The sequence below is a fragment of the Coregonus lavaretus genome (assembly GCF_964263955.1).
Source record: "Coregonus lavaretus genome assembly, chromosome: 4".
Taxonomy (NCBI): Eukaryota; Metazoa; Chordata; class Actinopteri; order Salmoniformes; family Salmonidae; genus Coregonus; species Coregonus lavaretus.
In genome coordinates this window covers 44659426-44685395 of record NC_139991.1, presented here as the reverse complement: position 1 = coordinate 44685395, position 25970 = coordinate 44659426, and the positions used below count along the sequence as shown (strand labels likewise).

The 25970-nt window shown below is 47.6% G+C and overlaps 1 pseudogene across 1 annotated transcript in view; it reads right to left on the bottom strand.

The window, feature by feature from the left end:
• LOC311127442 (bone morphogenetic protein 1-like) overlaps positions 1-25970 on the bottom strand; it is a 43304-nt pseudogene that overhangs the window by 5501 nt on the left and 11833 nt on the right. The window contains exons 2-14 of the transcript in view: positions 22576-22672; positions 22231-22371; positions 21728-21779; positions 20912-21078; positions 20508-20613; positions 18254-18406; positions 17241-17328; positions 16517-16641; positions 9288-9385; positions 8906-9051; positions 8183-8378; positions 4479-4604; positions 162-329 (exon numbers count right to left, since the gene is read on the bottom strand). The product of the transcript in view is annotated as a bone morphogenetic protein 1-like (transcript). The remainder of the gene's footprint in view (positions 1-161; positions 330-4478; positions 4605-8182; positions 8379-8905; positions 9052-9287; positions 9386-16516; positions 16642-17240; positions 17329-18253; positions 18407-20507; positions 20614-20911; positions 21079-21727; positions 21780-22230; positions 22372-22575; positions 22673-25970) is intronic.

The window sequence follows — 25970 nt, the reverse complement described above, 5'->3', positions numbered from 1 at the left end:
CAAGGTAAACCACTACACACAGACACCGCCTTACTGGACTAGACAATCATTTCCCTCATGAGGAGAGACATCGGTGGCCACTTTCACTGGCCATTGTAACTGCCCATTCCTTCCCACTTACAAAATGTGCCCTCTCTGATAATTCAGGGTATAATGCTTACATCGTTGCCCTCGGTCTCGAAGACATCAAACAGCAGGGTGATGTGGTACTGTGTAGGGGCCACCAGCTGCCAGACACAGTTCTTGTTGGGGGGGGGGGTATTCTTTGGGCCAGCCAGGGGTGGTGATGGAGCCGTTAAGCTTGGTAATGAAGCCTCCACACGCAGCTGCTGGGGAGGATACAGAGCGAACATTAGTGACAGACCTGTGGCCATGAGGCAACACACCTCGTACCACATCATAACTGTTATAGTGTAGAGAAGGTGGAACGGGTTCACAGTACAATACACTATAAAGCAGATTAATGTGATTGTTGCTCTGTTGCAAGAATATCAACATTTAGTTTGAAGACAGGGGCTGATGAGTGTCGTTTTTTTTACTACAATGGTGTCAACATTGGGATATTTATCTCCTGAGAAGCTCATTATTACAATTATGACAATTGCACAGATGGTTATTTTGTGAAGTTAGACTGTGGCTTGAGTTTTCTAAAGCCTTGAGACTGTCCAGTGAGTGGGATGGTGATGTTATGTGATTCATACAACACTGAACAACAATATAAACGCAACATGCAACAATTTCAGATTTCAGTTCATATAAGGAAATCAGTCAATTTCAATAAATTCATTAGGCCCTAATCTATGGATTTCACATAATTAATAATTAGTCATTTAGCAGACGCTCTTATCCAGAGCGACTTACAGGAGCAATTAGGGTTAAGTGCCTTGCTCAAGGGCACATCGACAGATTTTTCACCTAGTCGGCATGACTGGGAATACAGATATGCATCGATTGGTCAGAGATACCTTAAAAATAAAGGTAGGGGCGTGGATCAGAAAACCAGTCAGTATCTGGTGTGACCACAATTTGCCTCATGCAGCGCGACACATCTCCTTCGCATAGAGTTGATCAGGCTGTTGATTGTGGCCTGTGGAATGTTTTTCCACTCCTCTTCAATGGCTGTGCAAAGTTGCTGGATATTGGCGGGAATGGAACATGCTGTTGTACACGTCGATCCAGAGCAAACATGCTCAATAGGTGACATGTCTGGTGAGCATGCAGGCCATTGAAGAACTGGGACATTTTCAGCTTTCAGGAATAGTGTACAGATCCTTGCGACATGGGGCTGTGCTTTATCATGCTGAAACATGAGGTGATGGCGGTGGATGAATGGCACGACAATGGGCCTCAGGATCTCGTCACGGTATTTCTGTGCATTAAAATTGCCACCGATGAAATGCAATTGTGTTCGTTGTCCGTAGCTTATGCCTGCCCATACAATAATCCCACCGCCACCATGGGGCACTCTGTTCACAATGTTGACATCAGTAAACCGCTCACCCACAAGACACCATACATGCTGTCTGCCATCGGCCTGGTACAGTTGAAACCGGGATTCATCCGTGAAGAGCACACTTCTCCAGCATGCCACTGGCCATTGAAGGTGAGCATTTGCTCATTGAAGTCAGTTACGACGTCGAACTGCAGTCAGGTCAAGACCCTGGTGAGGACGACAAGCACGCAAATGAGCTTCCTGAGACGGTTTCTGACAGTTTGTGCAGAAATCCTTCGGTTGTGCAATCCCAGAGTTTCATCAGCTGTTCAGGTGGCTGGTCTCAGAAGATTCCGCAGGTGAAGAAGCCGAATGTGGAGGTCCTGGGCTGGTGTGGTTATACGTGGTCTGCAGTTGTGAGGCCAGTTGACGTAAAGCCAAATTCTCTAAAACGACGTTGGAGGCGGCTTATGGTAGAGAAATTAACATTACATTATCTGGCAACTTCTCTGGTGGACATTCCTGTAGTCAGCATGCCAATTGCATGTTCCCTCAAAACTTGAGACATCTGTGGCATTTTGTTGTGTGACAAAACTGCACATTTTAGTGGGCTTTTGTTGTCCCCAGCACAAGGTGCACCTGTGTAATGATCATGCTGTTTAATCAGCTTCTTGATATGCCACACCTGTCAGGTGGATGGATTATCTTGGCAAAGGAGAAATGCTCACTAACAGGGATGTAAACAAATTTGTGCACCAAATTAGAGAGAAATACGTTATTTGTGCGTATGAAAAATGTCGGGGATAATTTTTTTAAGCTCATGAAACATTGGTCCAACACTTTACATGTCTATATATTTTGGTTCAGTATACATTGGTGTTTTTAGGAGATGGATAAGTAAGCACCCCCTGCACTCACCCTCACAGATGCGCCTGTCTGAGGCGAGCTCAAAGCCAGGGTCAGAGGCACATTGGTAGCTGCCCAGGGTATTCACACAGCGCTGCTCACAGAACCCATTATCAGGCTTGGAACACTCGTCCATCTCTACCACCCACAGAAGCCGTTGTGTTATGTCATGAAGAAGAAAGGAACCAGAAGAAACCATTCGTTCCTCTGCACATTGTATAAATACTTCCACTTCCTTCCCATCTATTTCATCCAGAGAGGCCGTTGTGACATCCCATGAAGGAAGAAAGAGAGAATGGAGTAAAACATTTCTAAGAAACCATCAGTTCCACTTCCCTCCCATTGAAGTAGTGTACCCTATTTTCAGTACACTGAAAAAATTAGATTTTTTTTGTGTACACACAGGTGGACATTCAGCCTTCCATGTAAAGCATATCAAATTAACTGATATTCGGAGCAAGGAGCAGCTCTAGCTTCAATTCAAAAGTCCTCTTTTATTCCATAAGTCAGCCATCATCAGATAATATGTGCAACAATGCAGAAATATACAGTTGAATAAAATATGACATTTTATTTAAAGTGACAAATGAGAGTTGTGCCTAATTCCCCTCATTTCTACTCAGGGTCACTGTCTCACCCAAACACTCACTGTATAAGAATAAACAAAAATTCTCATACCTCGGAACCTTTTCAAAATAATTTATACTGTAGCCCAAATGTACCAGCAATTTGTTAAGTCAATGTTAAAGGCCCAGTGCAAATGTTTTGCTTCATTTATTCTGTCTTCCCTCATGCGATGTCACAACGGCCTCTCTGGATGAAAGATAGAGTAGATTATGAACTCTTTATTTCTGTCGACTGAAAATACAAAGGGAAGGAAGTGGAAGTATTTATACAATGTGCAGTAGAACGGATGGTTTCTTCTGGTTCCTTTGTTCTTCATGACATATCATGACGGCTCTGTGGGTGGTAGAGCTGGACGAGTGTTCCAAGCCTGATAATGGGTTCTGTGAGCAGCACTGTGTGAATACCCTGGGCAGCTACCGATGTGCCTCTGACCCTGGCTTTGAGCTCGCCTCAGACAGGCACAGCTGTGAGGGTGAGTGCAGGGGGTGCTTACTTATCCATCTCCTAAAAACACCATCAATATGGTATGAATCACAACTTAACCATCCCACTCACTGGACAGTGTCAAGGTTTTTGAAAACTCAAGCCGCAGTCTAACATCACAAAATAACCATCTGTACAATTGTCATAATTGAATAATGAGCTTCTCAGGAGATAAATATCCCAATATTGACACCATTGTAGTTAAAAAGCACTCATCAATCATTGTCTTCTAACTAAATGTTGATATTCTTTAATACTCTGAGAGAGCTCACTAAGTTGCAAACTGCAACAGTGTGTGAAGCTAATATGAAAGTCAGGTCCTACATATGCTGTTCTGTTGTGCAATTTGCACTAGGATGTAGATTACAGCTCTACAAAATGAAACAAGCATCCATTAACGTTAAGTAGAGTAATTTTGAATACCATATTTTGAGTGGCAGTAGAAAAGAAAAAGCACTTTAGCACTGGCAAGTGAAACTTTTATAATACACAAAGTGCAATCATGTCCTCTTGATGCAAAATAAAGTAAAATAAACCCACAAACTAATGTATCCTCAGATGCCCATCAAAGCTTGCTGGAATACTTTTCATAATTGACATTGAATCAGGTCTTCAAAATCCATTTAGTGCCTCGTTGATAATAAACTGTGATGAAGTGGTATGACTGTTATAAAAACACACTCTTTCCTCTGATAAAGGATGATTGTTGAGGTGGCAGACACTGAGTTCATGAATAAGTGTGTGTCCAATTCATGTCCAAGTGATAAAGAATATCAACATTTAGTTAGAAGATAGGGACTGGTGAGTGTTTTTTAACTACAATGGTGTCAATATTGGGAAATGTATCTCCTGAGAAGCTCATTATTCAATTATGACAATTGCGCAGATGGTTATTAGGTGATGTTAGACTGTGGCTTGAGTTGTCTAAAACCTTGACACTGTCCAGTGAATGGGATGGTGAAGTTGTGTGATTCATACTACATTGCTGGTGTTTTTAGGAGATGGTTAAATAAGCACCCCTTGCGCTCACCCTCACAGCTGTGCCTGTCTGAGGCGAGCTCAAAGCCAGGGTCAGAGGCACATCGGTAGCTGCCCAGGGTATTCACACAGCGCTGCTCACAGAGCCCATTATCAGGCTTGGAACACTCGTCCATCTCTACCACCCACAGAGCCGTCGTGATATGTCATGAAGAAGTGTGACGCGTTCTGAGTATACGAAGAGGCAGGACGCAGACGCAGGAATTAACAAGGTCAAGGTTTACTTAAGAATGACAATGAGAAATAACAAAGATAGAGTAAAACGACACGAAGCTAAACAATCACACACAACATCATCCAGAACAGTCCAGGGCTATATAGGGGTGGTGATGAGATGATGAGGTGCAGGTGCGCTGGAGGTGATTAAGGTGCGTTGGGTTTCCATTCCGGTGTTGCCGAGGTGGTGCGCTCAGACCGGTGGCTCAGTAGACCGGCGAATCAGAGCGCCGGAGGGGAGCAACGGGAGGAGACGTGACAAGAAGAAAGGAACCAGAAGAAACCATCCGTTCCTCTGCACATTGTATAAATACTTCCACTTCCTTCCCTTTGTATTTTCAGTCGACAGAAATAAAGAGTTCATAATATACTCCATCTCTTTCATCCAGAAAGGCCGTTGTGTCACGATCGTCAGGGAGAGTAGGCCAAGGCGCAGCGTGATGAACGAACATGTTTATTTATCTATAGTGATAAATACTGACAATGAACAAAACAACAAACGACTCGTAACGTCCTAGGTAACATAGACCAACACGGAAAAAGAACCCACAAACACAAAGGGAAAAACAGACAGTTTAAATATGGCTCCCAATCAGAGACAACCAGCCACAGCTGACACTCGTTGCCTCTGATTGGGAGTCACTCAGGCCAACATAGAAACAGAACAACTAGAACCCCCAACATAGAAATACAACACATAGAATGAACACACCCTGGCTCAACATATAGAGTCCCAGAGCCAGGGTGTGACAGTACCCCCCCCCCCCCCCTAAAGGCGCGGACTGCGACCGCACCTCAACTAGAGCAAAACAGAGGAGGGCTGGGTGGGCATTTCTCCTCGGTGGCGCTTCTGGCTCCGGGCTTGCCCACCACCCTCCAATACTCCCCCCATAGCGCCCCTGGTCCGGTCTGGCCCCGCTGGCTGGAGCTGAACTGGACGTAGCAGGAGCGGTTAGCTTCAGCTCCGTTGTGGAGCAGTTGAGCGGTACCTGATTAGGCACCGGTGACCCAGGCACTGGTTGTGCCGGACTGACGACGCGCACCCCTGGCTTGGTGCGTGAGGCAGGAACGGACCGGACCGGGCTGACGATGCGCACCCCTGGCTTGGTGTGTGGAGCAGCAACGGGCCGGACCGGGCTGACGATACGCACCCCTGGCTTGGTGCGTGGAGCAGGAACGGACCGGACCGGGCTGACGATACGCACCCCTGGCTTGGTGCGTAGAGCCGGAACGGGCCTCACCGGACTGACGACTCGCACCCCTGGCTTGGTGCGTGGAGCAGGAACGGACTGGACCGGGCTGACGATGCGCACCCCTGGCTTGGTGCGTGGAGCCGGAACGGGCCTCACCGGACTGACGACTCGCACCCCTGGCTTGGTGCGTGGAGCAGCAACGGGCCGGACCGGGCTGACGATGCGCACCCCTGGCTTGGTGCGTGGAGCCGGAACGGGCTTTACCGGGCTGACGACTCGCACCCCTGGCTTGGTGCGAGTAGCAGGAACGGGCTGGACCAGGCTGACGACTCGCACCCCTGGCTTGGTGCGAGTGGCAGGAACAGGCTGGACCAGGCTGATGACTCGCGCCCCTGGCTTGGTGTGAGTGGCAGGAACAGGCCGGGCCGGGCTGGCGACGCGCACCGTAGGCTTGGTGCGAGTGGCAGGAACAGGCCGGGCCGGGCTGGCGACGCGCACCGTAGGCTTGGTGCGAGTGGCAGGAACAGGCCGGGCCGGGCTGGCGACGCACATCGTAGGTTTGGTGCGAGGAGCAGGAACAGGCCGGGCCGGGCTGGCGACGCACACCGTAGACTTGGTGCGAGTGGCAGGAACAGGCCGGGCCGGGCTGGCGACGCGCACCGTAGACTTGGTGCGAGTGGCAGGAGCAGGCCGGGCCGGGCTGGCGACGCGCACCCTAGACTTGGTGCGAGTGGCAGGAACAGGCCGGGCCGGGCTGGCGACGCACACCGTAGACTTGGTGCGAGTGGTAGGAACAGGCCGGACCGGGCTGGCGACGCACACCGTAGGCTTGGTGCGAGAGGCAGGAACAGGCCGGACCGGGCTGGCGACGCGCACCGTACATTTGGTGCGAGGGGCCGTAACAGGCCGGACCGTACTGGGGACACACACCACTGGCTCTACCCCGGGATCTGGAACGGGCCGGACCGGACTGGTAACACACCCCAGTACCTCTCGCCGTGCCTCTAAACCTTCTTTCCCTACTTTGACCAGTGGCCCCCGTAACCTGGTGGCCTTCTGAATACGCCCCTTTTCTGCCTCCGTCAGCCCCGTCGTCCATGCCCTGTGCCCCCCCCCTAAAAATTTTTTGGGGTTGCCTCTCGTCAGCCCGACGACGACACTGATCACGCCGTTGCTCCTCTCTCCGTCGCCTCTCTACTGTCTCACTCCATGGCCGGCGATCCATCCCGGCCAGGATTTCCTCCCAGGTCCAGGACCCCTGCCCGTCTAAGATCTGCTCCCACGTCCAGGCTGCCTGCTCCTGGACACGCCGCTTGGTCCTGTGATGGTGGGTTCTTCTGTCACGATCGTCAGGGAGAGTAGGCCAAGGCGCAGCGTGATGAACGAACATGTTTATTTATCTATAGTGATAAATACTGACAATGAACAAAACAACAAACGACTCGTAACGTCCTAGGTAACATAGACCAACACGGAACAAGAACCCACAAACACAAAGGGAAAACAGACAGTTTAAATATGGCTCCCAATCAGAGACAACCAGCCACAGCTGACACTCGTTGCCTCTGATTGGGAGTCACTCAGGCCAACATAGAAACAGAACAACTAGAACCCCCAACATAGAAATACAACACATAGAATGAACACACCCTGGCTCAACATATAGAGTCCCAGAGCCAGGGTGTGACACGTTGTGACATCCAAAAAGAGAAAATGGAGTAAAACATTTCTAAGAAACCATCAGTTCCACTTCCCTCCCATTGAAGTAGTGTACACTAACCTCAACATCATAAGGCAAATGGCCAAAGTAAAACTATTCAAACTTTTTTGGTATACATCCTGCCATCCATCTAAAGCCCACAAATACTAAGTATATCAAATTAACTGATATGGGGAGGAAGGAGCAACTCTAGCTTATCAATTCAAAAGGTCTGCTTTTATTCCATAAGTCAGCCATGTTGGCCATCATCAGATAATATGTGTAACAATGCAGAAATACACAGCTGAATTTTGATTGAGAACAATTACAATAAGGTACTTAATTGTTACCCAGAAATGATTTGATATTGAGATAAAAATGGCTGCATTGGGCCTTTAATGTAAATGTGAAGGCCTGAGATACAGTTGAATAATCAGAAGATGGTTCCACAGATATTAATGTGAACTACTATATTACGACAAATTCTTCACTGGTAGCAAATTTTGTAAAGGATTTTTGTGCAAAATATTACCCAATCCTGTGTCATATCATCATTAACACTAGTCACAGATGGACAGTATTCTTGACCTCTGAAGAAGTTCGCAGCAAATCCGGCCTTGTTCACTGACCCATCAGACACAAACTTCATCCAGACCTGGTTGGAGCTGGTCTTGATGTCATCTGGTTTGTCGTAGCCACAGAAGCAGCCCAGCAGTGGACTGCTTTCTGAGTTCCCGCTTCTCACCTCCAGGTAGTCATAGGCACAGCTGTCATGCCTCTCAATCTATGGTAGAGACAGGCAAGGAACATTGGAGGATGTTGACACAGGATGCCCAACTGTCCTACAAATTCACATCTACTCTGCTATGTCGGTTATAAATATGATCACTTCAAACCGACATAGCAGTATCCTCCTATCAGTAATAAAGAAGAAGTCTCCATCACATCCATCACCTAAAAGTGTCTGGACTTTATGATTGACATCAAGATGTGCTGCGGTCATCCCAGATTTAATGCAGATTATTCTTGGGGCTCTCACAGGGTTCCATTCACATACAAGAAGTTCTTCACTTGGGCAGGAGCTCACCGGAGCTGAGTACCGGCACCTCAAATGTTCTACTGCTTGAGCTCCTGTTCCTCTTATAGAATATTAGCTCAAGAGTATTGTGGAGCACCTGCACCTAAATATAAACAGTACAGTCACCCAAAATGAGTACCGGCACCTATTTCAGTACAAGTCAAGCACTGCATACAAGTACATGATTGAGTGAAAATGAAATTCGACTTCCCTTTCCGCTTCATAATCTTTACCTCAAATGACTGGAAGGAGAGGCCCACATGGAAATCCTGTGCTACTGTGATCTTCCACACACACACTTTGTTGGGCTGGTAGTCGTCCGGGTAGTTAGGTGACTGGATCTGGCCATTGTCCCAGTTCACCTCTCCCCCACAGTTGGCTGGTGAGAGAGGGAGGGGGGTACACCTTCCATTAATTCTTCCAACAACAAAATCAACTTCCCTCTTTCTTTTGAAATCAAGGGAATATAGTGGCAACACATGAGTTTTGTGTTTAGTGTTTATAGAGCTTCTGTAATTTGAATGTTGCAGAAAACTAAGGCTTTTCAGAAACTAAAAGAAGGACATTAATACTATATATAGACAATATGGTATATGGTGAAACGGCTGATGTTACCTTCATACACGGCTGAGAAGCCCTTGCCCACCCAGTTGCTGCTGCTCCTGGACTCTATCCATAGCCGACTGTCCGTGGAAACGATGGGGCCAGGTAGACTGTCCCCACAGTAACAGCATGATACGAAAGATAAACAAATAAAAACACAACAGCAACAACTCCAGGGTAATGACTAATAACAACACTGAGGCAGGCAGCTTTCAGTTCATCTCAGTTACACTGTCACGGTTTCGGCCGAGGCTGCCTCTCTTCCTTGCTCGGGCAGGCTTCGGCGTTCGTCGTCTCCGGAATACTAGCTGCCACCATTGCATGTTTCTATGTTCGTTTGCTTTTGTCTGATTGTTGTTACACCTGTTATCGTTTAGTGTAATTAGTGTCCTATAAGTTCTCGTTGTGTTTGTCTAGGTGTTGTGTGTTATTGTTTTACTGTCGTGCCGGTAGGCTGTTATTCTACTGTTTGCTCGGTTGAGCTATTTCTCCATATTGTTTGGAGTGTTTTGTCGCACCTGTTAGTGCGCCCGTTATTTTCGCCTACGTGCGGAGTTTTCGCCTCAGGGCATTTATTCGTGATTGTTTTTGTGTGCATCTACTAAAGTCTGTTGGACTAACGTTCTGCGTCCTGCGCCTGATTCCACCACCACACCCACCTACAGTGGGGAAAAAAAGTATTTAGTCAGCCACCAATTGTGCAAGTTCTCCCACTTAAAAAGATGAGAGATGCCTGTAATTTTCATCATAGGTACACGTCAACTATGACAGACAAATTGAGGGAAAAAAATCCAGAAAATCACATCGTAGGATTTTTAATGAATTTATTTGCAAATTATGGTGGAAAATAAGTATTTGGTCACCTACAAACAAGCAAGATTTCTGGCTCTCACAGACCTGTAACTTCTTCTTTAAGAGGCTCCTCTGTCCTCCACTCGTTACCTGTATTAATGGCACCTGTTTGAACTTGTTATCAGTATAAAAGACACCTGTCCACAACCTCAAACAGTCACACTCCAAACTCCACTATGGCCAAGACCAAAGAGCTGTCAAAGGACACCAGAAACAAAATTGTAGACCTGCACCAGGCTGGGAAGACTGAATCTGCAATAGGTAAGCAGCTTGGTTTGAAGAAATCAACTGTGGGAGCAATTATTAGGAAATGGAAGACATACAAGACCACTGATAATCTCCCTCGATCTGGGGCTCCACGCAAGATCTCACCCCTTGGGGTCAAAATGATCACAAGAACGGTGAGCAAAAATCCCAGAACCACACGGGGGGACCTAGTGAATGACCTGCAGAGAGCTGGGACCAAAGTAACAAAGCCTACCATCAGTAACACACTACGCCGCCAGGGACTCAAATCCTGCAGTGCAAGACGTGTCCCCCTGCTTAAGCCAGTACATGTCCAGGCCCGTCTGAAGTGCATTTGGATGATCCAGAAGAGGATTAGGAGAATGTCATATGGTCAGATGAAACCAAAATATAACTTTTTGGTAAAAACTCAACTCGTCATGTTTGGAGGACAAAGAATGCTGAGTTGCATCCAAAGAACACCATACCTACTGTGAAGCATGGGGGTGGAAACATCATGCTTTGGGGCTGTTTTTCTGCAAAAGGACCAGGACGACTGATCCGTGTAAAGGAAAGAATGAATGGGGCCATGTATCGTGAGATTTTGAGTGAAAACCTCCTTCCATCAGCAAGGGCATTGAAGATGAAATGTGGCTGGGTCTTTCAGCATGACAATGATCCCAAACACACCGCCCGGGCAACGAAGGAGTGGCTTCGTAAGAAGCATTTCAAGGTCCTGGAGTGGCCTAGCCAGTCTCCAGATCTCAACCCCATAGAAAATCTTTGGAGGGAGTTGAAAGTCCGTGTTGCCCAGCGACAGCCTCAAAACATCACTGCTCTAGAGGAGATCTGCATGGAGGAATGGGCCAAAATACCAGAAACAGTGTGTGAAAACCTTGTGAAGACTTACAGAAAACATTTGACCTGTGTCATTGCCAACAAAGGGTATATAACAAAGTATTGAGAAACTTTTGTTATTGACCAAATACTTATTTTCCACCATCATTTGCAAATAAATTCATTAAAAATCCTACAATGTGATTTTCTGGATTATTTTTTCTCATTTTGCCTGTCATAGTTGACGTGTACCTATGATGAAAATTACAGGCCTCTCTCATCTTTTTAAGTGGGAGAACTTGCACAATTGGTGGCTGACTAAATACTTTTTTTCCCCACTGTACATCTACCTTGACAGAATAACACACCTTTAGAATGGAATCAGCAGGAGCCGCAGCAGCACAGGCGACGCTGGAGGACCGGGTCCGCGAGCAGAATGACCAGATCCTGCGGATGGGGTCCGCACTGCAGGAGGTGATCACCACCATCCGAGGCTGGGAGACCCGAGGGACACCTCCACCACCATCCTCCCTGCCCGCACCATCGGCAAGTCAGCCCATTCCCGCTCCGGAACCCAGAGGAGTTCGACTCTCGCTCCCGAGGGCCTACGATGGGACCGCTGCCGGGTGTCAGGGATTCCTTCTCCAGGTGGAGCTTTACCTGGCCACCGTGCACCCGGCGCCCTCGGGACACGAGAGTGTGTCCGCCCTGATCTCCTGCCTTTCCGGTAAGGCGTTGGAATGGGCCAACGCAGAGTGGAGGAGAATCGACGCTACCACCATCACCTACGACGAGTTCTCCCGCCGCTTCAGGGCGGTGTTTGACCATCCCCCGGAGGGGAAAGCGGCAGGGGAGCGTCTGTTCTGCCTCCGGCAGGGGAAGAGGAGTGCCCAGGAGTTCGCCTTAGAATTCCGTACTCTAGCGGCGGATGCAGGGTGGAATGAGCGGGCCCTCATCGATCACTACCGATGTAGTCTACGTGAGGACGTCCGTAGGGAGCTGGCCTGTAGGGACACCAGCCTCTCGTTCGACCAGTTGGTCGACATGTCCATCAGGCTGGATACCCTGCTAGCTACCCGCGGACGTCCCGAGGGGGGTCCGTCCATTTCACCCTCCAGCGCCTCCGAGCCGTGCCCCATGGAGCTCGGGGGCGCTGGCGCTAGAGAGAGGAGGGGTCGGATGATGAGGGGGTCCATCTCCTGCACCAACTGTGGTCGGGGAGGACACACCGCGGCTAGGTGCTGGGGATGGCCTCCTAGGGGAGAAGACGACAGGTCCCGCACTGGGGAGTCCTTCCAGGTGAGTAGGCGCCCCACTCACCCAGAGCTCTCTGTTGCACACTTCTGTATGCCTGTGCGTTTTCCACAGGTAGCACCTCATTCCCAGCATAAGGCGCTGGTAGATTCAGGCGCGGCTGGGAATTTTGTTGATAAGAAATTTTGTTTAGCCTTAGGGATTCCCCTTCTCCCTGTTGACGTTCCCTTCCCCGTTCATGCCCTAGATAGCCGTCCGTTGGGTGCGGGCTTGATCAGGGAGGTCACGGCGCCACTTAGGATGTGTGCGCAGGGGGGTCATCAGGAGATGATACAGCTATTTCTGATCGACTCGCCTGCGTATCCGGTGGTGCTGGGCATGCCTTGGTTGAGTACCCATAACCCATCTATTTCGTGGCAGGAGAGGGCTCTGATGGAGTGGTCTGCCCAGTGTGTGGGTCGATGTTTAGGCGTTTCCGTAGGGGCTACCTCGGTGGAGAGTCCAAACCAGGTGCCCGCATTGCACGTTCCCCCTGAGTATGGGGATTTGGCTATTGTGTTCAGTAAGTCGAGGGCGACGCAGTTGCCTCCCCATAGGCAGGGAGATTGTGCGATAGACCTCCAGGCAGGAGTTGCGCTCCCACGGAGCCATGTGTATCCTCTGTCTCAGGAGGAGAAGAGAGCTATGGAGACTTACATAGACGAATCTCTGAGACAAGGATACAATACGGCCCTCCACTTCCCCTGCGTCCTCGAGTTTCTTTTTTGTGAAGAAAAAGGATGGGGGGTTACGCCCGTGCATTGACTACCGTGGTCTCAATCAGATCACGGTGAAGTACAGTTATCCACTCCCGCTGATTGCGACCATGACGGAGTCATTGCACGGGGCGCGTTTCTTCACTAAATTAGATCTCAGGAGCGCGTACAACTTGGTGCGCATTAGGGGGGGCGATGAATGGAAGACAGCCTTTAGTACCACCTCGGGCCATTACGAGTATCTTGTCATGCCATACGGGTTGATGAACGCTCCTTCAGTTTTCCAATCATTCGTGGATGAGATCTTCAGGGACATGCAGGGGCAGGGGGTGGTCGTGTACATAGATGACATTCTCGTGTACTCGCCTACCCGAGTCGAGCATGTGGCCCTGGTGCGCCGAGTGTTGCGGAGGCTGTTGGAGCACGACCTGTATGTCAAGGCAGAGAAGTGTCTGTTCTTCCAGGAGTTGGTCTCCTTTTTGGGTTATCAGTTGTCTGCGTCAGGGGTGAAGATGGAGGTAGACCGGGTGTCAGCCGTGCGTAATTGGCAAACGCCAACCCCTGTGAAGGAGGTGCAGCAGTTTTTGGGGTTTGCGAATTACTACCGGAGGTTTATCCGGGGTTTTGGACAGGTGGCACCCATAACGTCTCTTTTGAAGGGGGGTCCGGTGCGTCTGCAGTGGTCAGCCGAGGCGGACAGGGCGTTTGGGAGGCTGAAGGACCTGTTTACCTCGGCCCCGGTGCTGGCGCATCCGGATCCCTCTTTGCCATTTCAGGTAGAGGTGGACGCGTCAGAGGCCGGTGTAGGAGCCGTGCTTTCGCAACGGTCCGGCGCGCCACCTAAACTCCGCCCCTGTGCTTTTTATTCCAAGAAGCTCAGTCCGGCGGAGCGAAACTATGACGTAGGGGACAGGGAGCTGTTAGCCGTGGTACAGGCCCTAAAGGTGTGGAGGCACTGGCTTGAGGGGGCTCAACACCCTTTCCTCATTTTGACGGACCACCGTAACCTGGAGTACATCCGGGCAGCGAGGAGGCTGAACCCTCGCCAGGCGAGGTGGAATATGTTTTTGACCCGGTTCACATTTAAGATCACGTACATCCCTGGGTCACAGAACGGTAAGGCAGACGCACTGTCTCGGCGTTATGACACGGAGGAGAGGTCCGTGGAGCCCACTCCCATACTGCCGGAGTCTTGTCTGGTGGCACCGGTAGTGTGGGAGGTCGATGCTGAACTCGAGCGGGCGTTACGCACCGACCCTAGTCCACCTCAATGCCCGGAGGGTCGGAAGTACGTTCCGCTCGAGGTTCGGGATCGATTGATCTATTGGGCTCACACGTCACCCTCCTCTGGACACCCTGGTATCGGCCGGACAGTGCACTGTCTTAGTGCCAAGTACTGGTGGCCCACGTTGGCGAGGGATGTGAGGGTTTATGTTCCCTCCTGCTCGGTGTGCGCCCAGTGTAAGGCGCCTAGACATCTGCCTAGGGGTAAGTTACTACCCCTGCCCGTTCCACAACGACCATGGTCTCACCTCTCGGTGGATTTCCTCACTGACCTTCCTCCTTCACAGGGGAATACCACTATACTGGTCGTTGTGGACCGGTTTTCTAAGGCCTGTCGTTTGCTCCCTATGCCGGGCCTTCCTACTGCCCTGCAAACCGCCGAAGCACTATTCACCCATGTGTTCCGGCACTACGGGGTACCCGAGGATATTGTGTCTGATCGAGGTCCCCAATTTACCTCCAGAGTCTGGAGAGCTTTTATGGACGGTTGGGGGTCTCGGTGAGCCTCACCTCGGGTTACCACCCGGAGAGTAATGGGCAGGTGGAACGTGTGAACCAGGATGTGGGTAGGTTTCTTAGAACATACTGCCAGGACCGGCCGGAGGAGTGGGCCAGGTACATTCCCTGGGCCGAAATGGCCCAGAATTCCCTATGCCATTCCTCCACTAACCTAACCCCTTTCCAATGTGTGTTGGGTTACCAGCCGGTTCTGGCACCTTGGCAGCAGAGCCAGATCGAGGCTCCTGCGGTGGGTGAGTGGGTGCAGCGCTCGGAGGAGACATGGAACGCTGCACACGTCCACCTGCAGCGGGCCCTCCGTCGTCATAAGGCGAGCGCCGATCTCCGCAGTGAGGGACCGGTGTACGCACCTGGTGATCGAGTCTGGCTCTCTACCAGAAACCTGCCCCTCCGCCTGCCCTGTCGGAAACTGGGTCGGCGGTTTGTAGGGCCATTTAAAGTCCTGAGAAGGTTGAACGAGGTGTGTTACAAATTACAACTACCTGTTGAGTATAAAAGTATTAACCCCTCGTTCCATGTGTCTCTTCTCAGGCCGGTGGTAGCTGGCCCACTCCAAGAAAGTGAGATCAGGGAGACTCCTCCGCCCCCATTGGACATCGAGGGGGCACCGGCGTACTCCGTGCGGTCCATCTTGGATTCGAGACGTCGGATGGGGGTTCTCCAATATCTAGTGCAGTGGGAGGGGTACGGCCCGGATGAACGGTGCTGGGTGCCGAGGAGAGACATTTTGGACCCGTCTCTCCTGACGGAATTCCATCGTGGGCACCCGACGCACCCTGCTCCGCGTCCTCCTGGTCGTCCCCGAGGCCGGAGCCGGCGCACGTCTGGAGCCGCGCGTCAAGGGGGGGGTACTGTCACGGTTTCGGCCGAGGCTGCCTCTCTTCCTTGCTCGGGCAGGCTTCGGCGTTCGTCGTCTCCGGAATACTAGCTGCCACCGTTGCATGTTTCTATGTTCGTTTGCTTTTGTCTGATTGTTGTTACACCTGTTATCGTTTAGTGTAATTAGTGTCCTATAAGTTCTCGTTGTGTTTGTCTAGTGTTGTGTGTTATTGTTTTACTGTCGTGCCGGTAGGCTGTTATTCTACTGTTTGCTCGGTTGAGCTATTTCTCCATATTGTTTGGAGTGTTTTGTCGCACCAGTTAGTGCGCCCATTATTTTCGCCTACGTGCGGAGTTTTCGCCTCAGGGCATTTATTCGTGATTGTTTTTGTGTGCATCTACTAAAGTCTGTTGGACTAACGTTCTGCGTCCTGCGCCTGATTCCACCACCACACCCACCTACATCTACCTTGACATACACAGACAGCTGGTGAAGTTTGATCATTGTGCATCAGTGTATTATTCTGAACATATTGTACATTCTATTCAAATTCTAACCATTTACATAAACTGCTCTGCTCTAGGAATTCAAAATCTCAGGTGAACATTGACTTAGGGACAGATGTTTTCTAAATAAGTTATTGGCAGATGTAGACAGCAGGCCTCTCTGGAGAGTTGTCTATGGATGGGTTCCACTCTAAATCTTCCATGTAAAGACCTTTCAGAACGGCTTTTCTCCAGAACCCATCTCGGACCTCCACATGGTCATACCAGCACAAGTGAGTCCTGTAGAGGTCCATGGAGGTAAGGTTCAAAATTATCTGTGAGAGACAGGCAGACAGACAGACAGACAGACAGACAGACAGACAGACAGACAGGCAGAAATGAAGATGGGGAGAGAGAAAAGGAAGGAAGAAGTAAAGTTTGTTTGTTAAGGGCAGCACAGGACATTTTGGTCATTTAGCAGACACTGTTATCCAGAGCAACTAACAGGAGCAATTAGGGTTAAGTGCCTTGCTAAAGGGCACATCGACACATTTCTCACCTATTTGGCTAGTCGGGAATCAAACAAGCGACCTTTCGGTTACTGGCCCAATGCTCTTAACCACTAGGATATCTGCTGCCCCCAAGAAATCCACAAATAAACAGGTTATTTAAACTTACAACCCATTGGCTGCAAGGCAGGGATTCAACCCCAGAGCCAAAGACGCTGAGGCTATTAAGAGGCTATTTCTGAGCAATTCTAAGCACAAAGACCGTAGCCAATGCACCTCACTTGAATTCAACCAGAACTCTCATCCCCTTTGGTTATAGGATACGATATGTTTGTTGTCAAGTGAACTGACAGAACTCACCGAGAAACTCAATGCACAGATGTGAACTGAGTTTGACGGCTAGCCCTTGGATGTTTTCAACCTACCTTATCTCCAGGTGTGACAGAGATCCTCCAGATACAGTGGACGTAGACTGCATATCCATTGGGATAACCAGGAGTGGAGAAGTTTCCACTACTGTTGTGATGAGGTGGTGATGAAGGAGTCAGGCGCAGGAGGGTAAATCACAGAATAACAGGCTTTAATCCGCAAAATACAGGTTTACGCAGAAATGCGTCAAACACACTCCAGGCCACAAAACAGGCGCACTGGAAAATACAAGGCATACGGGTAAAATACTCCCGTCGATACACAATACACAAGCTCCACCGTGCTTCACTAACCTCCACAAATAAACAATCACCCACAAGGACAAGGGGGCAGAGGGAACACTTATACACTGACTAATTATGGGAATAGAACCAGGTGTGTGTGATTGACAAGACAATTGTGATGATGACTGGGGCGGCAATGGTTAGTACTCCGGTGACGACGAACGCCGAAGCCTGCCCGAACAAGGAGGGGAGGCAGCCTCGGCGGAAGTCGTGACAACTGTCCTGTAGGCGGTCCCCACACCCTGCCCACAAAACACAACACAGCACACAGTGAAAAAGAAACACACTCTAAACACACCACAGGAATGGCGAAAGAAGACAAAAACAAAACATTGCTGGGTTACAAAAGACAAGCTTTCGTTTCAGCTGTCTCAACATAGATTTTCCATAGCCTGAAAAAGGAGGCACAATACCAAGCACTTGATGGTTGCTGATTGATTGGTTGTTGACTTGTAACAACTGTGGCCCGTTCCTGGGGCTTGAGTTCTCCGGATTATAACAATAAACTGAATTCCAATTTTTGGAAAATAAAGAATTAATCAATCTCCTTTTGACAATTAATCTACTCATGTTACGGCTTTGTCATTACAGCTTTGTCATGGCTTCAGAAAGGTAAACACAGTAATCATCAGTCGTCATCTTTTGAATGGGCGGGGGTGGTAGGAGTCAGACCTTGTGCAGGGTTTATCCTCATGTTCTCTCTGACTTTTCAAGTGGTGAAAAGCCTACATGAGTCAGGGGGTCTGCCAAGTTGGATATGTCTTGTACACTTGTAAAGTTTGCGAGCTTGTGCGATGTCCCCTTTGCTCCTCTGCCCAACGGGTAGCCTGACTCCATTGACATCATAGCGGGGCAGAATGGTGTCTAAGAAGATGCCTCTGAAGTTCAGACACACACAGAGGAGCATTAAAACTAACATCTGCATAAAGGGAAACAGCGCCACACTTCACCTCCAGTGCATTTGTTATTGTTCTTGTTTTGTTGATGAAACGTGGAGAGGAGCATCCAGCATCGTGGTAAAAAACAAATTGCAGTACATGCTCTGCTGTTCTATTGCGCGTGCAAAAATGTGTTTGTTGTTTGAAGTAACTTCTTTGTTGTTGTAATTTCGCAAACGGATGTGGCAGTTTCACCATTACGGATCCAGCTTTAAGAGAAACCTCTCCTTATTCTCTCTTAGAAAAACAAAATGTTTAATTTGTATTCAGCTGACTTTTAAGACAACGAGTCTTTAACACTTTTTTTTTTACTGTCAAAACTCAAGAACCATTCATCCTAGATATCACCATCATTAACAACAGTTCCACCACTGGAAAAGAACCATTCATCCTAGATATCACCATCATTAACAACAGTTCCACCACTGGAAAAGCAGTCATGACTTAGCACTGCTGAGGAGCAGGCCATAATAAGACATTTTCACATGGGTTTCCGGTTTGACATTTTTCTACTTTATCGACCTCCCTTTCTGTCCCCCCAGCAGCCAGTTGTCACCCAGTTCCCATGGTGATGCACCCTTGAATGGCGGGCATGTGCAAATAAAGTGGTCTGAGCTAGGGCTTTAGGCTGTGCCAACGGGCTCTGTGGAGCCCATCCCTGAAAGCTTAGATTGTCCCAAACAAAGACCCAACTGACAGCCCTATATTTCCCCTGGCCCGCCTCCACGACCCTGGCCTGCAAAGTGTTGGTGGAGGTAAAAAAGTAAAACACAGAAAAAGCAACAGGGTAACAACATGCACGAGACAGAAATGAAAAGGCATCGGTTTTCTGTGAAATCATTCTAATCACAGTCAGGACCCAATCCCCATGGCATCCCAGGGTTCTTTGAAGTCAAAACTAGGAGCAAAGTGTTCGTTTTGTTGGAAGACAACCAGTTCCTGCCAGTGACATTGTTATTCTAATATGTATACTAATTAGAATATTTAATGTTATCGCGCACAAGCGACCTGACTACAATGTGTCAGGTGAAAAACAAAGTACTTGAGTGAATAATACTCAACTGAAGGTTAGAACACATCAAATGTATACTGAATAGAAATGTAAACACAACATGCAACAATTTCAACAATTTTACTGAGTACAGTTCATATAAGGAAATCAATCAATTGAAATAAATTCATTAGGCCCTAATCTATGGATTTCACGACTGGGCAGGGGCGCAACCCTGGGTGGCCTGGGAGGGCACCCACTTGGGAGCCAGGCCCACCCACTTGGGAGCCAGGCCCACCCACTGGGGAGCCAGGCCCAGCCAATCAGACTTGTGTTTTTTCCCACAAAAGGGCTTTATTACAGACATAAATACTCCTCAGTTTCATCAGCTGTCCGGGTGGCTGGTCTCAGACAATCCCGTGGGTGAAGAAGCCGGATGTGGAGGTCCTGGGGTGGTGTGTTTACATGTGGTCTGCAGTTGTGAGGCCGGTTGGACGTACTGCCAAATTCTCAAAAATGACATTGGAGGCGGCTTATGGTAAATAAATGAACATTAAAGTCTCTGGCAACAGCTCTGGTGGACATTCCTGCAGTCAGCATGCCAATTGCCACGCTCCTTCAAAACTTGAAACATCTGTGGCATTGTGTTGTGTGACAAAACTGCACATTTTAGAGTGGACTTTTATTGTCCCCGGCACAAGGTGCACCTGTGTAATGATCATGCTGTTTAATCAGCTTCTTGATATGCCACACCTGTCAGGTGGATGGATTATCTTGGCAAATGAGAAATGCTCACTAACAGGGATGTAAGCAAATTTGTGCACAACATTTGAGAGAAATACCCTTTTTGTGCATATAAAGAATTTCTGGGATCTTTTCTTTCAGCTCATGAAACATGGGACCAACACTTTACATGTTGCATTTATATTTTTGTTTTCGTATAGATACTGAGGAGAAGAATGATTGACCTTCAAGACAATTTTATTGTCCAACCAGACAGTAACCAATTAACCAAATAGAGCTTATGAAGAATCAGTTCTTTGTACCAACCTGGAAAAGGTGTTCCGTGCATAATGCATGATGCTGTCAAAGTCGTACACTTCCCCAAGAGAGTCCACCTCCCCTGGCTCCATCTTCAGGAAGTTATTCTCTTGTCCTGGGACAAATGGGAAGAATCAAGATTTGACCTGACAGACTAAAATCCAGTTTTATCAAATATGTGACTAAACAAACAGAGTTATTGACAGATGTAGAGAGCAGGCCTCTCTAGAGAGTTCTCAATGGATGGGTTCCACTCTAAATCTTCTTCCATGTAAAGACCTTTCAACAGGGCTTTTCTCCAGAACATGTCTCGGACCTCCACATGGTCATACCAGCACAAGTGGCTCCTGTAGAGGTCCATGGAGGTAAGGCTCAAAATGATCTGCGAGAAACAGGCAGACAGTCAGACTTACCTGGCTGGATGTTGTCTCTGATAATACTGACATGTTCATCGCGGTCGGGACGTGCATGCTCGTGCCAGAAGCCGATCGAATGACCCAGCTCATGCACAACGATCCCAAACTTTCCTATTGAGATGGCCTGGGGACCCCCTACCCTCCTGCCCACGTAGGAGCAACACCTGTAGAGGGAGACACAGTCTTTCAGGGGGATATGCCCACTTGCAGGACTGTGGTTGATTCACATTTATTTCAGTCAATTCAGCACACGGAATAACTTGATATTACATTATTGAATCGAATGAATTGAAAAACTATCCATTGTCATTGAGTTCTACTCATTTTTTTTTCTTTTATAAGTTGACTTTAATTTGTCCCCTGAATTGACAGAATGAAAATGGAATTGACTGTTTACTGCACACACTTCAATAACTCAGTATGGTCAAACTCTGCAACTGGAGAGCTCCAGCTCTGTGGTCAGTCACACATGAAAGCCCAGATTTAGAAAATGAATAAATACTTTGCTCTGGGGCAATGTTCCCGGTTTTCTTTTTTTGCCATGAATTCTGACAATAACACAGACACATGCAGGCAAAAACACACTTACAGTAAACTGTTTACAATCAAATCCCTTTATAGAATAACTACCTCACAGCTTTGTTCCCAGTCTTTTCTTTCTTTCTTTTTTAAAGGAGAACAGATTTCAAACTCCTTTTATATTTTTATTTATTTGTGAAATGACAGGAGAAGAGAAACAGAAGGATGGATGCGGGGATCGAACCGGCTTCCGTATGTGGTTCCGAGGACAAGAGCATTACTGCTCAACCAGACAGTCTCCGGGCCCCATTGTTCCCAGTCTTTATCAAAATCTTAAGCAAAGAATCTGAGAGAATAAAGAACAATTGGTCATGCAGTGTGCAGCATGAACCCTGTCTGAATGGCAGATATTGTGAAAAAGTTGAAGAGCAATGGAGAGGCATGAAGAGCTGCTGCTCATGGAGCGAATCATCAGGTTTGAAACCACAGGAGCCTAAGACAAAAGGCTAAAATGACAGTGAAGCGTTCCTGCCTGAAGTGCATTACCATCTATTTTCTGTCAAGGGACATAACTCTGAAGCAACTGGCAATGTTCTGCTGTGAACAGTAGGGAGCTGTAATTTACCAGCAGGTGGGCATAAGGGACTTCTAAGTAGTACAGTAGGTGCATTGAGCTTTCCTGCTGGTAGCTCTCCTCCGTTGTCCTTTCAGTGAAGGTCCCAGTGACGCATGGCCTGAAGGAATTTTGCTTGTTGGCTGCCTAAAAGGGAGGGTTGTCCTTCAAAGTCAGAACTCACCAATGAAATTCCCACTGATCACGTATGGAATGACGCCGTCTGGTCTGGAGGTAGCTGCCCTCCTCCTGCGAAGGGAGCCCTGGGCCTGACTGTCTGGCGACGTGTCATTCCTACTGCTCTCACTGGACGACGAACCATTCACTGGAGCAGACACATGCAAACAGATATGTGGTCCATGCAGTTTTGAGGACATTCAATCAATTTCAACTCAATTCAGAGAACTAATGTAACCCCTCATCTCAAATTCATGCATGGATTTGCAACGGAGATGGCAGTCATGTGAAAACACCCTAAATTGACCCCAATGTTGGATCCTCCATGTCCAGCACGGCTCCCATACTGTACCAGCATCTGTATTGTTGAAGGTCTCGATGGTCCTACAAGTAAATCTTAAACATACGCAGGTCCTCCTCATCCAAGGCAATGTCTCCCAGGAAGGCAGCAAGAACAGTTACACACAGGCAGAAGTTATGCTGCAGCTGAAACATGGTTTGTTTTTTAATGCGATTCTTTCAATTGTTGCTTTTAGTTTCCTTAATTGGAAAAACACTTTCCACAGTTTGCTAAACAGTTTGTAAAACTAAAGAGATACTTAGACAAGCAATCACGAAGACAGGTATAGAAAATGAAAGGGAGAGACCTACTGTCTTCGCTAAAGCCTGACTTTATTTATTTGTACTGAAATATACAGTGTTAAAAAAAGTATTTAGTCAGCCACCAATTGTGCAAGTTCTCCCACTTAAAAAGATGAGAGAGGCCTGTAATTTTCATCATAGGTACACGTCAACTATGACAGACAAATTGAGAAAAAGAAATCCAGAAAATCACATTGTAGGATTTTTAATGAATTTATTTGCAAATTATGGTGGAAAATAAGTATTTGGTCACCTACAAACAAGCAAGATTTCTGGCTCTCACAGACCTGTAACTTCTTCTTTAAGAGGCTCCTCTGTCCTCCACTCGTTACCTGTATTAATGGCACCTGTTTGAACTTGTTATCAGTATAAAAGACACCTGTCCACAACCTCAAACAGTCACACTCCAAACTTCACTATGGCCAAGACCAAAGAGCTGTCAAAGGACACCAGAAACAAAATTGTAGACCTGCACCAGGCTGGGAAGACTGAATCTGCAATAGGTAAGCAGCTTGGTTTGAAGAAATCAACTGTGGGAGCAATTATTAGGAAATGGAAGACATACAAGACCACTGATAATCTCCCTCGATCTGGGGCTCCACGCAAGATCTCACCCCGTGGGGTCAAAATGATCACAAGAACGGTGAGCAAAAATCCCAGAACCACACGGGGGGACCTAGTGAATGACCTGCAGAGAGCTGGGACCAAAGTAACAAAGCCTACCATCAGTAACACACTACGCCGCCAGGGACTCAAATCCTGCAGTGCCAGACGTGTCCCCCTGCTTAAGCCAGTATATGTCCAGGCCCGTCTGAAGTTTGCTAGAGTGCATTTGGATGATCCAGAAGAGGATTGGGAGAATGTCATATGGTCAGATGAAACCAAAATATAACTTTTTGGTAAAAACTCAACTCGTCGTGTTTGGAGGACAAAGAATGCTGAGTTGCATCCAAAGAACACCATACCTACTGTGAAGCATGGGGGTGGAAACATCATGCTTTGGGGCTGTTTTTCTGCAAAGGGACCAGGACGACTGATCCGTGTAAAGGGAAGAATGAATGGGGCCATGTATCGTGAGATTTTGAGTGAAAACCTCCTTCCATCAGCAAGGGCATTGAAGATGAAACGTGGCTGGGTCTTTCCGCATGACAATGATCCCAAACACACCGCCCGGGCAATGAAGGAGTGGCTTCGTAAGAAGCATTTCAAGGTCCTGGAGTGGCCTAGCCAGTCTCCAGATCTCAACCCCATAGAAAATCTTTGGAGGGAGTTGAAAGTCCGTGTTGCCCAGCGACAGCCCCAAAACATCACTGCTCTAGAGGAGATCTGCATGGAGGAATGGGCCAAAATACCAGCAACAGTGTGTGAAAACCTTGTGAAGACTTACAGAAAACGTTTGACCTGTGTCATTGCCAACAAAGGGTATATAACAAAGTGTTGAGAAACTTTTGTTATTGACCAAATACTTATTTTCCACCATAATTTGCAAATAAATTCAAATAAAATAACAAATCCTACAATGTGATTTTCTGGATTTTTTTCTTCTAATTTTGTCTGTCATAGTTGACATGTACCTGTGATGAAAATTACAGGCCTCTCTCATCTTTTTAAGTGGGAGAACTTGCACAATTGGTGGCTGACTAAATATTTTTTTCCCCCACTGTAGCTACTGTATATAGTAGTTGGGAGAAACTGAAGCAATGTGGGGATCTGGTATATTGAAACCATAATTGTATCTACAGCCACTCAGTATGGTATGCACTTGAATTCAGCTGACAGTATATCACCTTCAGCATGTAAAGCTGCTGCAGTACTTTTGTAGTATGTTTTGCTCAGGTCCCTATTTTTTTACATGTGCTGTGTTTTGCTGCATCGCTTCACATGTGTGAAGCGATGCAGTAAGGCCCAGACCCTGCCTGCTGGCTATGATTCCCACGGGGGCCAGTATGAAAAATGTATGCACTCACTAATTGGAAGTCGCTCTGGATAAGAGCATCTGCTAAATGACTAAAAAAAAATGATGTGTGAGCTGATGTGTGATTGGTGCTTCCCTCTCCCCAATGGGAGGCCCTCACATGGCTCTGTTAGTCTGACCTACTGTTTGACCAGCAAACACACCTCCTGCATGCTGTATGCACTGCAGAAAAACACTAACATACCCACTAGCTCTCCTGTGTGCGCACATATACATGAATACATTACAGAAGTCTCCAATGGAACACAATTACATAAAATGGTTGAAATAGATGTGCTTTCTATATTTGGCCCCTTTTCCCCCATTAAATAATCATATCAATACTTTTCCCCAAATTAAAGTTATTTTAAACACTGTGTGTACTTCCAAATGAAGGAGGATCATGTATACAACCAACCTCACACAAACTCTATGGCCATGTTCCAATACCCACACGACAACATAAATGGGCATGATAGTGTTCAGCAGTGTGCAGATGTAGAGTTGAGCTGAAGGCATACTCTTTAAATATCCAGACAGGCTGCTACTTGTCAGTTAGCATCACTTGTCAAAGCATAACAATCAGAAGGGTTCATTAGCACAGTGGGTTAGGATAAATTGCTTAGGTAACAGGTTGAATCCAACATGCCATGTCAAGTTGAGATTTAGGAGCAACAAAGTGTCAGACGCATGACATAAAGACTGGCAAATGTCAGATGTGATACTCAGAATTCATTAATAGACAGTCAAAGCAATATGGTAAAGTAGATTTATTCTGGGAATTTGCTGACACCTGTCCATAGGGAATGAGGCTAGTGGGATTGTTTGAAACATTCAATATTTAATTAGCCTTTTGTAAATGTTCCTGTAGGAAGAGAAAACAGTCTCTTTGTGTGGGAGTAAAATAAATTGTGAGACTGACAGGCAATACAGGCAGTATAGAGGACAGGGTTGAAGAACAGTATACAGAAAGCAGTGGTACAATCTCCAGTCCACAGGGGCCAGTGTCTGTGAGTGTTTCCATTTGTGTTTAACAATGCCTAGTGAAAGTCTACACACCCCTTGCTCAGCTTCACATTTTACGGCCTTAAAATGTAATCTAAAAAGGGATTACGTTGGATTTTCTTTCCTACAGATCTGGGTGATTTTGC